This window comes from Narcine bancroftii, chromosome 7 (genome assembly GCF_036971445.1).
Source record: "Narcine bancroftii isolate sNarBan1 chromosome 7, sNarBan1.hap1, whole genome shotgun sequence".
Taxonomy (NCBI): Eukaryota; Metazoa; Chordata; class Chondrichthyes; order Torpediniformes; family Narcinidae; genus Narcine; species Narcine bancroftii.
The window spans coordinates 135,907,976-135,922,748 of record NC_091475.1 but is presented as its reverse complement, the minus strand read 5'-3'; positions in this window follow the sequence as shown (position 1 = coordinate 135,922,748).

Below are 14,773 nucleotides of genomic sequence, written 5' to 3'. Positions count from 1 at the left end.
CGGATCATCTCAATCTGTAAATATTGTATTTTGTTTAGTTGGTACAATTCTTTGTTACTGCCCCCCTGGGAAAATTTTAAAGAACGGGGTGAATGTGATGCTACAACTTCTGTACCTGCAGGAGTGTAAGGGGACAGGACAACACCTGGCTGGCAGTCAATCATTTGGCCTGAATGGATCAAGCCCTACCCAGTTGGGTGTCAATTACCCTCCGGGATATAAGCCTGTGCTGGGCTCACTCAGAATTACTGCAGCTACAGCCAGCCTTTGTGGATTAAAGCCTGTTGTACAGTCTTTGCCTTGTGTGTGTCTGATTCTGGCTAACAGCACACCACAGGGATGACCTATGTTCTGGTCATAGGTAGCCGGGAGAAGACTTTACCATTAACTGTCTTAACTGTCTTAAACCGGCACACCGGGACAATGAATGATCAGTTGTGGCGCCACCCACTAGGAGATGAGGCCAGCCATATAAAATGGACTGTATAGGTTACAGTTTCTGCACCTCTTCAGGTGCCAGTTCTGAGGGGGGGGTTATTGTGATAGCTCACGCATGTGAACCGGCTCCAGCAGTCGCAGCCAGCAGCATTCACAGGTACTTTCAGTGTGGGGCAAAGCCTCGGTCCGGAAGCTGATGTCACTTCCGTGCCACAGGGTGCAAGGCTCTTTGAGGCAAGCACAGGTCACTTAAATGTGCAATTTTGAATTAGTAAAGCAATTGAACTGAAACTCTGCCCGACTCTGCTACAAATTGCAATTTTGCATAATTTCTCAGGAAACAATTTTCTGTTTAATATTTCTGTTTTATCTGTTACTCATTAACTTTCACAGTAAAATATCACCGTGATCTAGATTCTTCAAGTCAGGTTTTCTCCTGCTCAAAGATAATACAATTCACTAGTGATGGAGAAGGATAAAATGGTCCCATATGTGTTTAACTCCGTGTAACTAATTTAAAAACATAATTAGGCAGTTTTCAACCAAGTCTAATCTGCAACAAGTTTAAATTACCTCAAAATAACTTGGAAAAGAATGATACACATCGGGGAAATGAAGCATTAAATTTGCTCTTTTGTATTGCTATACAAATGATTCCCAATCTCACATAGATGTTAAGGCGGGAGAGGAAAAATGGAAGCTTTAATGATAAAAGAATTAAAGTAATACCTGCTCAATTAAAATTTCCCATGGTAAGATGCTCAGAAGTCCACGATATTTAAACATTTGTGCAACTATCTCTCTCTCTCTCTCTCTCTCTTTCTCTGCTTGGCTTTTGCTCAGGTTATCTTCTTCTTCCTCATGTTTATAAAATGAGACCCAATATCATGAACTAATAGCAAGGTACAAATGTCTTTGTGGAGTCACCATAATTTTAAAAGTGTAAAACTTCTTTTAAATTATAATCAACCATGAAATATCTCAGCTCACAGTTTTATTCACAAAATTAAAATAATTCTCACTTAACAAAAGTCAGTGGGGTCTTTTTTTCTACAAGGTTTCTACAACATAAACAGACTCTTTCCCTTGAGGGCAGGGGAGGTTGGAACAAGAGGCATGAGATAAGGGTAAGGAGGCAACACTATAGGAGAAATATTGGAGGTGGCTTTTTCACTCAGCGAGTGCTGGAAGAATGGAATGATCTTCAGAGTGAGATAGTTGCGGCAGGGTCCCTTCTGTCATTTAAGAGAAGGTTGGATGTGTACATAGAGGTGAGGGGGTTGGAGGGTTATTGACGGAGAGCGGGAGTTTTGAGCTAGTTGAGTTGTTCTAGTGAACCAGTGCGGACTCGAAAGGCCGACATGGCCTGTTTCCGCTCCGTAAGTGGTTATATGTTTATATGGTAATATTGGGCCTTGCTGTGAGCTTGCAGGCGCCTCAGATTGAAGAGACTGCCATCCATGCGGTACCGGATGTAAACAGCGTCTTCATTGTTGAGGTCTTTCATGGCTTGGTTCAGCATCATGCTGAAGAAGATTGAAAAGAGGGTTGGTGCGAAAACACAGCCTTGCTTCACGCCATTGTTAATGGAGAAGGGTTCAGAGAGCTCATTGCTGTATCTGACCCGACCTTGTTGGTTTTCGTGCAGTTGGATAATCATGTTGAGGAACTTTGGGGGGCATCCGATGCGGTCTAGTATTTGCCAAAGCCCTTTCCTGCTCACGGTGTCGAAGGCTTTGGTGAGGTCAACAAAGGTGATGTAGAGTCCTTTGTTTTGTTCTCTGCACTTTTTTTGGAGCTGTCTGAGGGCAAAGACCATGTCAATAGTTCCTCTGTTTGCGCGAAAGCCGCACTGTGATTCTGGGAGAATATTCTTGGCGACACTAGGTATTATTCTATTTAGGAGAATCCTAGCGAAGATTTTGCCTGCAATGGAGAGCAGCGTGATTCCCCTGTAGTTTGAGCAGTCTGATTTCTCACCTTTGTTTTTGTACAGGGTGATGATGGTGGCATCACGAAGGTCCTGAGGCAGTTTTCCTTGGTCCCAACAAAGCTTTAAAAACTCATGCAGTTTGACATGCAGAGTTTTGCAAGCTCACACCAACACACAAGAGAAACTTGTCCGTGAACTACTCTTTGCAGACGATGCCGCTTTAGTTGCCCATTCAGAGCCAGCTCTTCAGCGCTTGACGTCCTATTTTGCGGAAACGGCCAAAATGTTTGGCCTGGAAGTCAGCCTGAAGAAAACTGAGGTCCTCCATCAGCGAGCTCCCCACCATGACTACCAGCCGCCACACATCTCCATCGGGCACACAAAACTAAAAATGGTTAACCAGTTTACCTATCTCGGCTGCACCATTTCATCAGATGCAAGGATCGACAACGAGATAGACAACAGACTCGCCAAGGCAAATAGCACTTTTGGAAGACTACACAAAAGAGTCTGGAAAAACAACCAACTGAAAAACTTCACAAAGATAAGCGTATACAGAGCTGTTGTCATACCCACACTCCTGTTCGGCTCCGAATCATGTGTCCTCTACCGGCATCACCTACGGCTCCTAGAACGCTTCCACCAGCGTTGTCTCCGCTCCATCCTCAACATTCATTGGAGCGCTTTCATCCCTAACGTCGAAGTACTCGAGATGGCAGAGGTCGACAGCATCGAGACCACGCTGCTGAAGATCCAGCTGCGTCTCCAGAATGGAGGACCATTGCCTTCCCAAGATCGTGTTATATGGCGAGCTCTCCACTGGCCACCGTGACAGAGGTGCACCAAAGAAAAGGTACAAGGACTGCCTAAAGAAATCTCTTGGTGCCTGCCACATTGACCACCACCAGTGGGCTGATATCGCCTCAAACCGTGCATCTTGGCACCTCACAGTTTGGCGGGCAGCAACCTCCTTTGAAGAAGACCACAGAGCTCACCTCACTGACAAAAGGCAAAGGAGGAAAAACTCAACACCCAACTCCAACCAACCAATTTTCCCCTGCAACCACTGCAACCGTGTCTGCCTGTCCCGCATCGGACTTGTCAGCCACAAACGAGCCTCCATAAATCTTCGTCCGTGAAGCCAAGCCAAAGAAAGAAAAAGAAATATTGGGCCTTCATTAGTAATAAAGAGAACAACAAAGGGAGATTTAACAGAGGCACACAAAATTATGACAAGTATAGATGCAAGCAGCCTTTTTCCACTGATGTAACATGAAGTAGAGGACATGGGTTAAGACCAAAAGTGGAAATATTTTAAGGAAACATTAGGTGGAACTTCATACAGAGACTGGTGGGAGTGAGGCATAAGCTGCCAACTGAAGTTGTGAACGAGAGTTCCATTTTGACATTTAAGAATAATTTGGATTGGTACATAGATAGGAGGGGCATGGAGGGCTATGGTGTAGGGACAGGTTATTGGGACTAAGCAGGATAAGCACAGACCAGGTGGGCTGAAGTGCCTGCTTATGTCATGTGATTTTTCTCTGGTTCTGTGGTTCTATTGTCACAGGGAGTAATGTGCTAAACTATTAAGTACTAGAGGTTAGTATTAAACCCAGGTCTCTAGGGTTATGAGGCAAAATGTGCTGCCTTCTTATGTAATATTATTTGTGGTGTTTGTGTGTATATGTGTATATATATTATATTTAATTCTTTTTTGAGGCATCTGTCTAGTTGCTAATCAAATTTACAAGGATTTATTGTCAGGTTTGCTTTGTGAACCTGAACTAATCTATCCCTTCTGCATCATTTCCAGGTCAAATAGAGAATGGGTCAAGAAGAAACTGCCCAGGGAATCAAATCATCACTGTCTTGACCTCGCACTTCAAAATCTGGTTTTAATTTGGTGCAGTGATTCAAAGAGAGCTACTCTGACACAATGTCTGTTATAAAGGACTGGTTGCAAATGCACTGCATGATCAGGATGATTGAGGTGCATGGTTCCGGTAAATCGTATGCAGAACAATAGCCAGTGCAGTCAACAGAAACCCTGCACCAGAGAATTCTCCAATCCATTCAGATTATTATTCTGTTCGGTGACCTCCCTTATCTGACAGTGCCTGAATGATGCAACTCGTCTGGCAAAGGTTTCTTTTCTCTTTGGAGAAAGGACATGCAAAATCCTGATTGGCTCTTCAAACAACAATCTATTCACAAAATGACCAACTCCAAAACCGAAGATTTTAAAATTCTCATTTGGAATGATGGATTATTAATTCTGAAGAACATTTACCGTTCTCATATTTTATTATAAATATTGACAAAGATGCCTCCCCAAACAACTTGAGTACAAGGATAACCAGCATAAATATGTAACTTTTAAGAAAAGTGAGCCTCATTAACGTTTCGCACACCCACTGCCTACTTACTCATTCACTGGTCACATCAGTTGCTATAAAATAGCTGTTACAAAAATATTTGCTTATTGACAGCAGAGATTATGATTACTTCCACAGTAATAAATGCATTTTAATTAGTGAGATACAAGTGTACAGAAGTTACACTGCAAGGGAGTGACGAGCAGAAAATGGTCACTGAAAATGTACAAAGACAACAGATTCCAACCACAAATTGCACCTGACAACAATAACACAACTTCCTTATTCTTGAGCAGGAAAATATAATCTGATCCAACTATTCAAACTGTCTATTTGGCGGGGTCTGAGCCCATGAAGAGATTTATTTTACTTGTATTTAATTGGGAAAAAAAAGAATGCATGGGAGATCACATCTGCACTGGTATAAATCAACTTTGATATAAATATGAAAGCTGAACTAAAATATACTGTTCACTTAAGGGAAAGTTATTAGTACACCATCGTTTTATTTATATGGTACACAATCCTTCACAAAATAGTCTCTTTGTGAAGGAAATTATTTTTGCAATAAGAATAAAATTAAGCAAAGAATTGCAGTGAGTGCAAGACCATAAATTTATCTTAAACTAATTAAACATATTCATGGCCTTTAACCTCAAATATTTGGTTGAAGAAAAGTTCAGTCCTTGACAATTTAATTTCAGTCAATTCAGAAGAAAACTTAAATTTATGCAACTGAAGAAGACAACGGGAAACCACTTCAGTATTTTTCCCTTGAATAATCATAAACTCAACATCAACTATGGTCTCACCAAGGTAGAACAGGGGAGGCAACACCTACAATTCAGAGATTGTGACAGATGGAGAGACATAATCACCCACGCTGAATGGCAAGACACCCGAATGATGATGATCCGCTCCTCAAATTGCCCTCAAGGCGCAGGGTTCACCTGAAAGAGCCTACAGGATTGAGAAAGCAGCAATATTTCCTTTAAAGGAGGAAAGCTGCCTGTACTCTCTTTAGGCTTCTTCAGGTGCATTTTCCGCTAAGAATATGCCTGAAGAAGAGGAAGCGGCCATTTGACTTGCCATTCAGGTGGCAGTGCTAAAAGCGCAGCGCTGGCCACCTGAAAGGACAGCTGCACCGGGATGCGCATCTGAGCGCACTCCAGCTCCTGTCCCTTGGGCTATCAGATTTGGGATGGCTGGCTGTCAGAGCTGGGACAGCCAGCGCGGGCTATCAGTGTGGGGACATGCCATGCCGGCAGGGGAGAAGAGGGTTGGAGTGGCCGGTGGGGGAGAAGGGAGCTGGAGCAGCTGGTGGGAGAGAAGGGAGCTGGAGCAGCCAGCAGGGGAGAAGGGGGCTGGAACGGCTGGTGGGGGGAGAAGGGAGCTGGAGCAGCTGGCAGGGGAGAAGGGGGCTGGTCACTCCAGCCCCATACTCACCGCCGGTCACTCCAGCCCTGTACTCACCAGCCAGCCGCTCCAGCCTCATACTCACACGCTGGCCGCTCCAGCCCCCTTCTCCCCTGCCGACCACTCCAGCCCTGTACTCACCAGCCGGCTGCTCCAGCCCTGTACTCAACCGCCGGCCTCGCCATCCCCCTTCTCCCCCCGCTGGCCGCTCCATCCCCGTTCTCTCTGCCTGTCGCTCCAGCCCCATACGCACCTGCCGGTCGCTCCAGCCCCCTTCTCCCCTGCCGGTCACTCCAGCACCCTTCTGCCCCGCCAACCACTCCAGCCCTGCAGTCCCTGCGCTGACAGCCCACGCCAGCTGCCCCTGCCTTCATATCTGCACTGGGGGTAGGGGCAGGTGGGAGAGGAGCTGTCAGGCACTCGCCAGCTGACTGTCATCCCGAATGCAACCGCTTTCAGGTGGATGCAGTCAGATGCTGGGGAGGCCACTGTGCTGCGGCGATTATCCGTCTGGGTTACAAAGTTCACCTCGCAGGTGCCTCCTGCACGTTCAGCCGCAAATTGCCAAAATATGCGACTTTACAAGCAGGCCAATTGCCCACCTGAAAGTGCCTCTTAATAAAAGGAAGAATACCAAAAGTTATATTTTAAAGAGGTAAATGGTTCATCTAACACTAGCTTTACGTTCACCTGGGGTTGAGGTAATATAGCTGACATGCTCATGGCAAGTTGTAGGACCAGGATGCAAGAGTTAGCCAGGACTTCCATGTCCAAGAATCAAGAAGTATTGATGAGGAAGAAGACAACTTTCCCTCTTATCTTGCCTGGGAACATTGTGCAATCCATCAGGTAGATTGCAAAACCCTCCAGTTTGTACAATTCAGCCTGGAGTAGAAGATGTTAGCCTTGCCTCCATGAAGCATGACTCAGGTTGTTTGCAATGACTTGAGTGTTTGCCAGGAAAAGGTTGGGAAGCGTTGACTTAAAATCACATTAGTTTCACTCTCTCTTGTTCCTGTTGCTTTAGACGTGATAGAACAGGAGGATGAAAGGTGGAGGACTTGATTGCTTGTTTGAGAAAACATTACAGCAGTGCTATGGCAGGATAGTTTTGAGGGTTCATCCAGTGAGGATATTTGGGTGGAAGTGAGGAATGGGAAAGGTGTGAAAACACTAATGGGAGTGTATTATAGGCAGAGAGAATTCGAGGAGCAAATTGGTAAGGAGATAGCATATATGTGTAGTAAACATAAGGTGGTGATTGTAGGAAATTTTAACTTTCCACACATTGACTGGGATGCTCATACTGTAAAAGAGCTGGATGGGTTGGAGTTTGTCAATTGTATTCAGGAAAATTTTATAAATCAATACATAAAAGAACCGACTAGAGAGGGGGTAGTATTGGAACTCTTTTTAGAGAAAAAGGTGGGTCAGGTGGCAGAGATCTGAGTTGGTAAACACTTTGGGTCTGGTGATCAAAATACTACCAGTTTTAGGTTAATTATGGAGAAGGATAGGGCTGGGCCTAAGGTGAAGATTCTTGATTGGAATAAGGCTAATTTCCAGGAGATGTGAAAGGATTTAGAAGGTGTGGATTGGGATAATTTATTTTCTGGGAAGGATGCAACAGATAAATGGAGGATATTCAATCGAGAAAAATTGAGAGTACAGAGTTTATATTTCCTTGTGAGAATTAAAGGAAAGTTTAGAAAATATAGGGAGCTGTGGTTTTCAAGGAATATTGGGAATATGGTTCGGAGGAAGAGAGATGTGGACAACAGGTATAGACAGCAGGGAATATGAGGTGCTTGAGGAATATAAAGAGTACAACAAAAAACTTAAGAAAGAAATCAGAAAGGCTAAAAGAAAATATGAAGTTGCTTTGGCAGGCAAGGTATATATAAAAAAATCCAAAAGGTTTCTTCAGGTACATTCAAAGTAAAAGACAATTGAGGGATAAAATTGGGCCCCTTGAGGATCAGAGGGTTAGGCTATGTGAGAAGTCAGAAGAGAAGGGGGAAATTTTAATTTTTTTTTCTTTAATGTTCACTAAGGAAAGGAATATTGAGTCAGGTGAAGTAAAGAAAACTGGTAGTGAGGTCATGGAAAATATACAGATTAGAGGAGGTAGTACTGGCTATTTTAAAGAGAATAAAAGTGGATAAATCTCTGGGTCCTGCCGAAATATTCCCTAGGACCTTGAGGGAGGTTAGTGTAGAAATAGCGGGGGCTCTGACTGAAATATTTAAAATGTCATTAGCCATGGGGGAGATGCTGGAGGACTGGAGGGTAGCTCATGTTGTTCCACTGTTTAAAAAAGGCTCTAAAAGTAAACCTGGTAATTATAGGCCTGTGAATCTGACATCGGTAGGTAAATTAATGCAGAGTGTTCTGAGAGATGGTATATATAATTATTTGGATAGACAGGGATTGATTAGGAGTATTCAACATGGTTTTGTGCATGGTAGATCATGTTTAACAAATCTTATAGTGTTTTTCTGAGGAGGTTACTAAGAAGGTTGATTAGGGTTGTTGTCTATGCGGACTTTAGTAAGGCTTTTGACAAGGTTCCTTATAAGAGGTTAGTTAGGAAGGCCTAATCATTAGGTATTAATATTGAAGTTGTGAAATGGATTCAACAATGATTGGATGGGAGATGCCAGAGAGTAGTGATGGAAAATTGTTTGTCGAATTGGAGGCTGGTGACTAGTGAAGTGCCTCAGGGATCGATGCAAGGTCCATTGTTGGTTGTCATATATATTAATGATCTTGGTGGTAAATTGGATTAGTAAGTAATGCAAATAATACTAAGATTGGTGGTGTTGCAGACAATGAAGAAGGCTTTCAAAGCTTACAATGGGATAAAGGCCAATTAGAAGAGTGTGTTGAAAGATGGCAGATGGAGTTTAATACTCAGAAAGGCTAAAAGAAGATATGAAGTTGCTTTGGCAGGCAAGGTATAAAAAAAAAATCCAAAAGGTTTCTTCAGGTACATTCAAAGTAAAAGAAAAGTGAGGGATAAAATTGGGGTGCTATATTTTGGTAGGACTAATCTGCAAAGGTCATATATGATAAATGGTAGACAATTGAGAAGTGCAGTAGAACAAAGGAATTTAGGAATTCTAGTATATAATTCCCCGAAAATTGAGTCACATGTAGATAGGGTGGTGAAAAAAACTTTTGATATGTTGATCTTCATAAATCAGGGCATTGAGTATTGGAGTTGGGATGTCATGTTGAAGTTGTATAGGGCAATGGTAAGGCCAAGATTGGAATATTGTGTACAGTTTTGGTTGCTGAATTATAGGAAGTATATTAACAAAATAGAGAGTGCAGAGAAGATTTACAAGAATGGTGCCTGGGTTTTAGGGTTTGAGTTACAGGCTAGGACTTTATTCCCTGAACTGTAGAAGCATGAGGGGTGATTTGATAGAAGTATTTAAAATTATGAGGGGGACAGAAAGATTAAATGTGGATAGACTTTTTCCTTTGAGTGTGGGGGAAATTCAAACAAGAGGACATAGATTGAGATTGATGGGGTAAATGTTTAGGGGAATGGGGGGAATTTCTTCATTCAGAAGATGGTAGGACTGTGGAATGAGCTTCTGGCTGAAGCAAAATTGGCAACAAGTGGGGGGGGATCTGCGAGCATTGCCCCCCCAATGAGATACTATGCCCTACATATGGTCGCAGCCATCGCTCGCCAACAGACCTGCCCCCACCCCTTCTGCATCACTAGCATATGTCAAGCATCACTAGGATCTAGCTTGATGAATACCACCACTCGCCACCCACCCTGGCTATGTCACTAGCATGCATCAAGCGTCAGTAGCGTCTAGTGATGTTTGAGTCAATAAAAGCAATGTCCTTGTCTCCTACATTGGTAGGGAGGATGGTATTAACATTTGTTGGCAGGTAGGTCCCAGCATTCAATCACACCCACCCTCCCCCCCCCCCCCCCCCCCAGTTTCTGGTGCCAACCCTAGGCCAAAGTGGTAGATGTGGGCTCAATTGTAATATTTAAGGAAAAGTTGGATAGGTATATGGACAAGAGAAGTATGGAAGATAATGGGTTAGGAGCAGGTCAATGGGATAAGGTGGGAGAAGGTGTTCGTCATGGACTAGAAGGGCTGAACTGGCCTGTTTCTGTGCTGTAATTGTTATATGGCTATATATGTTTATATGGTTATTACCAGTTGTGTCTGTCCAATTTCCAGAAATGATGGCTGTTTCTGGGTGGCCCAGGAATCTTAAGCACGATCTATGGTGGATGTGTTCGGTGGGGTCCGTGGGTCAGGTGTTGACCTTAGTGGGGTCCGTAGGTCAGGTCTCGATGTCGGTGCATCTTGTGGGTTAGAACTCCGTGTCGGTGATGTTCGCGGGTCGGGTCTCAACTTCGATGAGCTTTGTAGATTGGGTCTTGATATAAAAGGTGAAGATCTGCTGGGAGCAGGTCACAAAAAATATTGCCCTGCTCCAACACTAGTATTGATACTGGTTGTATCAATACTACCATTCTGATTTAGAGTGTGAAATACTTTTTCTAGTAATTTCATTAAAGTAACCTGGTACCAAAAACTGAAAGTGTTAGATGGGGACCAGTAAACTCAAATCATTGGATAAATAAAAAAAATGAAAGAAAAACCTTCCTATTTGCAAATTGTGCTGATGTATGTACTCTGAAATCTGAAATCTGAAATCTGACACAGTGCGCAAAATGACCTCTCAGACATTATTTCAAACACTCTGTCAACAGAATATTTTAAATTGAGCTATGCATAGTGTTGTTAAACTGTGCTGATGTGCAAAGATGTCATGAAATATTCAGAAAGCCATTCAATATATATTTATCTGCTCAGATAAAAGCATACAAGGATACCACAGTGTGGATGAACGCAAAGGGCCAACCTGCAGCAAAACTGTCCATGAAAGGCGTGTATCTTGGAAGAGAAATAGATCAACCTGAAATATCAAAAAAATTTCTGTGCTATTAAAATATCCCTTTAGTTTAGAAATACAGTATATTTTTTATCTCACCTTTTCTTCCATTTTAATAACATAGGTTCATATGTACCTTGTTTACTGTTATTTGACATTTGTAATTCAATATTAATTTAGTTTACCATTATTATCATATGTACCTATGTAATTTCCATATGTTAAAACTAATAAGATGATCAAAAAAGAAAGAAAACATCCCTTTATTTTTTTCTTTGGAGGTGGCAAAGTGGCTCTTACAACTCCAGTAACCCAGGGTCAAATTTGGCGCTATCTCTCAGGAGTTTGTACGTTCTCCTATGACCCTGGGTGTTTCCTCCTCGTGCTCCAGTTTTCTCCCCCAATCCAATGATGACCAGTGTTGGTAGGTTAATTGGTAACATGGATACATTTGAGTGGCGTGGGGTCATGGGCCAGAAGGGCATGTTGTCGTGCTGGATCTCTACATTTAAAATATTTCTTGCACTGAGTGCAATTGTGAACTTTTATTTACCTATCCCTTTATATTTTTTTCTGTCTTGGAACCTTGTGGTAATTTAATATGAATGACTGTGGTGGGTGTATTTTAAAGACCCATGCAGCTGCAGCAAGTAAAAATGCTATTGCATCTGTGCATTATGGATATGACAATAAACTCTCATTCTCACTGAAGATCTGGAAATACTCAGCTTGTTGGGCAGCATCTGTGGTGAGAATTTATTTCTGGTTGGTCCCATTGAACAACTCAGCAAATATATCAAAATTCATGTTTTGCCCACCTCTGTGCCAACATCTTCTATGAGGGCTCACCAAATGTCTGCTTGCCTTCCACCAGCTTATGCCTAAATATTTGAACCAATTACAAACAGTTTGACTGCTCTTGAACTCATCCTCCTGCCACAACTCTTTACCCTCCATTAGTCACCGCTGCAGCACATTGACCACGATCAAGCTAATGTAAATCTTTCCTGGGTGCCTCAGCTGCACGAGCTACCTTCTCCTTTATGAAAAATCTGGCTCTGAATGGTGTGGGGAGTTCAGTTGTCTTATCCTTGGACCATGCAACTGGAATACCTGATCATGTTTGATGGTTAAAAAATGGAAATGCGCCAACTGCAGATGCTGGAATCTTGAACAAACAATGAGATGCTGGAGGAACTCAACAAATCATGGAGCATCCATGAGTAAAAGTAGTCTGCCCATGTTTTGGTTTGGGACCTTTCATTGAGACTAAAGTAAAAAGGGGGGGGTGGGTGTTGGGGTTGATATGACATCTATCAAGGGAGAAAAAACTGGGGAAGGGACAAGAAGTGATAAGAAATTGGACAGAATGTGGGAGAAGTGAAACAGCAAGTCAGAGACACTGGGAAGGGGGCAGGGGAAAAGTTAGAGTGAAAAGTAAATGCAGCAGTAGGCAGTGATGGAGTGGAACTAGATTGAGGTAGGTGTTGCTTGATTTAAAAAAATAATTGGTGTTCATGCCATCAGAGTGAAAGAATGTCCAGAGGGAGTATAATGTGTTGTTCCTTAGGTCCTCATCAAGGCTTAGATGGTCCCCAGTTGGCAAAGGATTTTCAGCTAATTTTAAACATCTCAGACAGTCAGAGACATTTTATAATTATTCAAATAGATTGATATAATTAAAATATTAAAAATTAAAAATATTGAAATAATATTCTAATAATGATATCAAATATCAAAATATAATAAAACCAACCTCTTAACTATATTTGCTCTTCTTAACTTACTCACTCCATTTTGTATTGTAATTAGCCCATGATCGATTGATTTTTTCCTCTCGCTCTCTTCCCTCTCCCCATCCCTATCCATGGCAAAATGAGATACAATATTCAATAGACAATAGGTGCTGGAGTAGGCCATTTGGCCCATTGAGCCAGCACCACCATTCATTTAGATCATGGCCGATCTTCCTCTATCAGCACCATGTCCCTGCCTTCTCCCCTTAATCCTTAATTCCCCTGTCCACAAGAACTTTATCTAGCTCCCTCTTGAACTTATCCAGAGAACACACCTCTATCACCCTCTATGCAAAGTATTCCACAGACCAACAACTCTCATTCATATTTTAGTCATCAACTCCAACAAAAAGATATTGCATGCACAGAATAATTTCTCTCTGTTTGTATGCAACCAGAATTTCTTCTCCTCCCCCAGTTTGCCTTCTTTGGCAACTTGAAATAGCTCTGATTTGATAGGAATCACATTGACACGTTTGCAGAATAGATGCACCTAGAAGTGAATGTTTTGGAGTGCATGAAAAATAAGCAGAAGGAAAAAAAAGGTACAACAGCTCTTTTAATAAAGGATGATATCTATACCTTAATAGGAAATTAACTTGATCCATAAGATTAAGTCCATTTTAGTGGAGAGAGGAAATGAAGTGGAAAATAAGTCACTTGTTGGAGAAACTACTCTTCAAATTAGGGCTACCTTGTTCAGGATAATGGGAGATTTAGATCCGGTAGACATGGGTCGGCCCATGGACAAATTGTAAGGTGTTCTCTCTGTCAACCTATTTTGACTATTCCTTAACATGTACTGTACATTACGATAGGCGGTGTGTTTGGCCAGCTGAGCTTATTGTGTGAACAAACCTTTCTTCATGCCTCCTTAATTTCTCCATTCACAAATCACAAGATATAGGAGCAGAAGTAGGTCCCTTGGCCTATCGAGTCTGCTCCACCATTCTAATCATGAGCTAATCCATCCACCCACTCAGTCCCAGTCCCCGGCTTTCTCCCCATAACCCATGATTCCCTGACTAATCAAATACCTGTCAATGTCTGCCTTAAATACTTCCTCAGCTGCCTGCGTCAATAAGTTCCACAGACTCATGGTCCTCTGTAATGGAAGATTCTAACTGTGTTTTTTTTTTACTTTTTAGCTTTTACTTCTGCAAGGCTGAGAACCTGCTTGTTTTTACTTTTCAGCTTTTGCTTCTGCAAGGCTGAGAACCTGCTTGTTTTTTGAATCAGCAGACATAAGCTAAATTCCACCGAGGGGCCATAGATGGTGTTATCTGATGAAAGGACATCTGTGTACCAAGAACATTTAATCTTCCTGTTTGTTTTGGTCACAGACTGTCAGAGGCCTAGCCTTGATGCAAAATAAACCATTGTTTTCAAAGTGATAAGCTGAAAATTATGTTATTCGTTAGAAGCCTAGCATGCTAGCTTGCTCGCTTATCTTTCTTGCTGTGCTGGGAATAGGTGCTTGGGTAAGCAGTTTTTGGTTAATATAAGCCATGGTCCCGCTGCTGAAGTTTGAGGCTCTCCGAGAGGTGGCAACATCTCTCAGCAAGAAGAAGAACTTCTAGAGTCCAGCCAATGTCCCGGTCAGGGGACAATAGACAATAGACAATAGACAATAGGAGCTGGAGTAGGCCATTTGGCCCGTCGGGCCAGCACCACCATTTTAGATCATGGCTGATCATTACCATCAGTGCCCCTTTCCAGCCTTATCCCCATAAGCTGCTACCGGTGCCCTGACAACCTACTACAAGTGTGCAGTCGTTGCCTCGCTTCGGCAGTTGGGACCGGTCCAAGTGTTGATAAGTAGAGTGAAATCAACTTTTGAATTTGTAATAAACATTTGTATAATCTGAACTGCT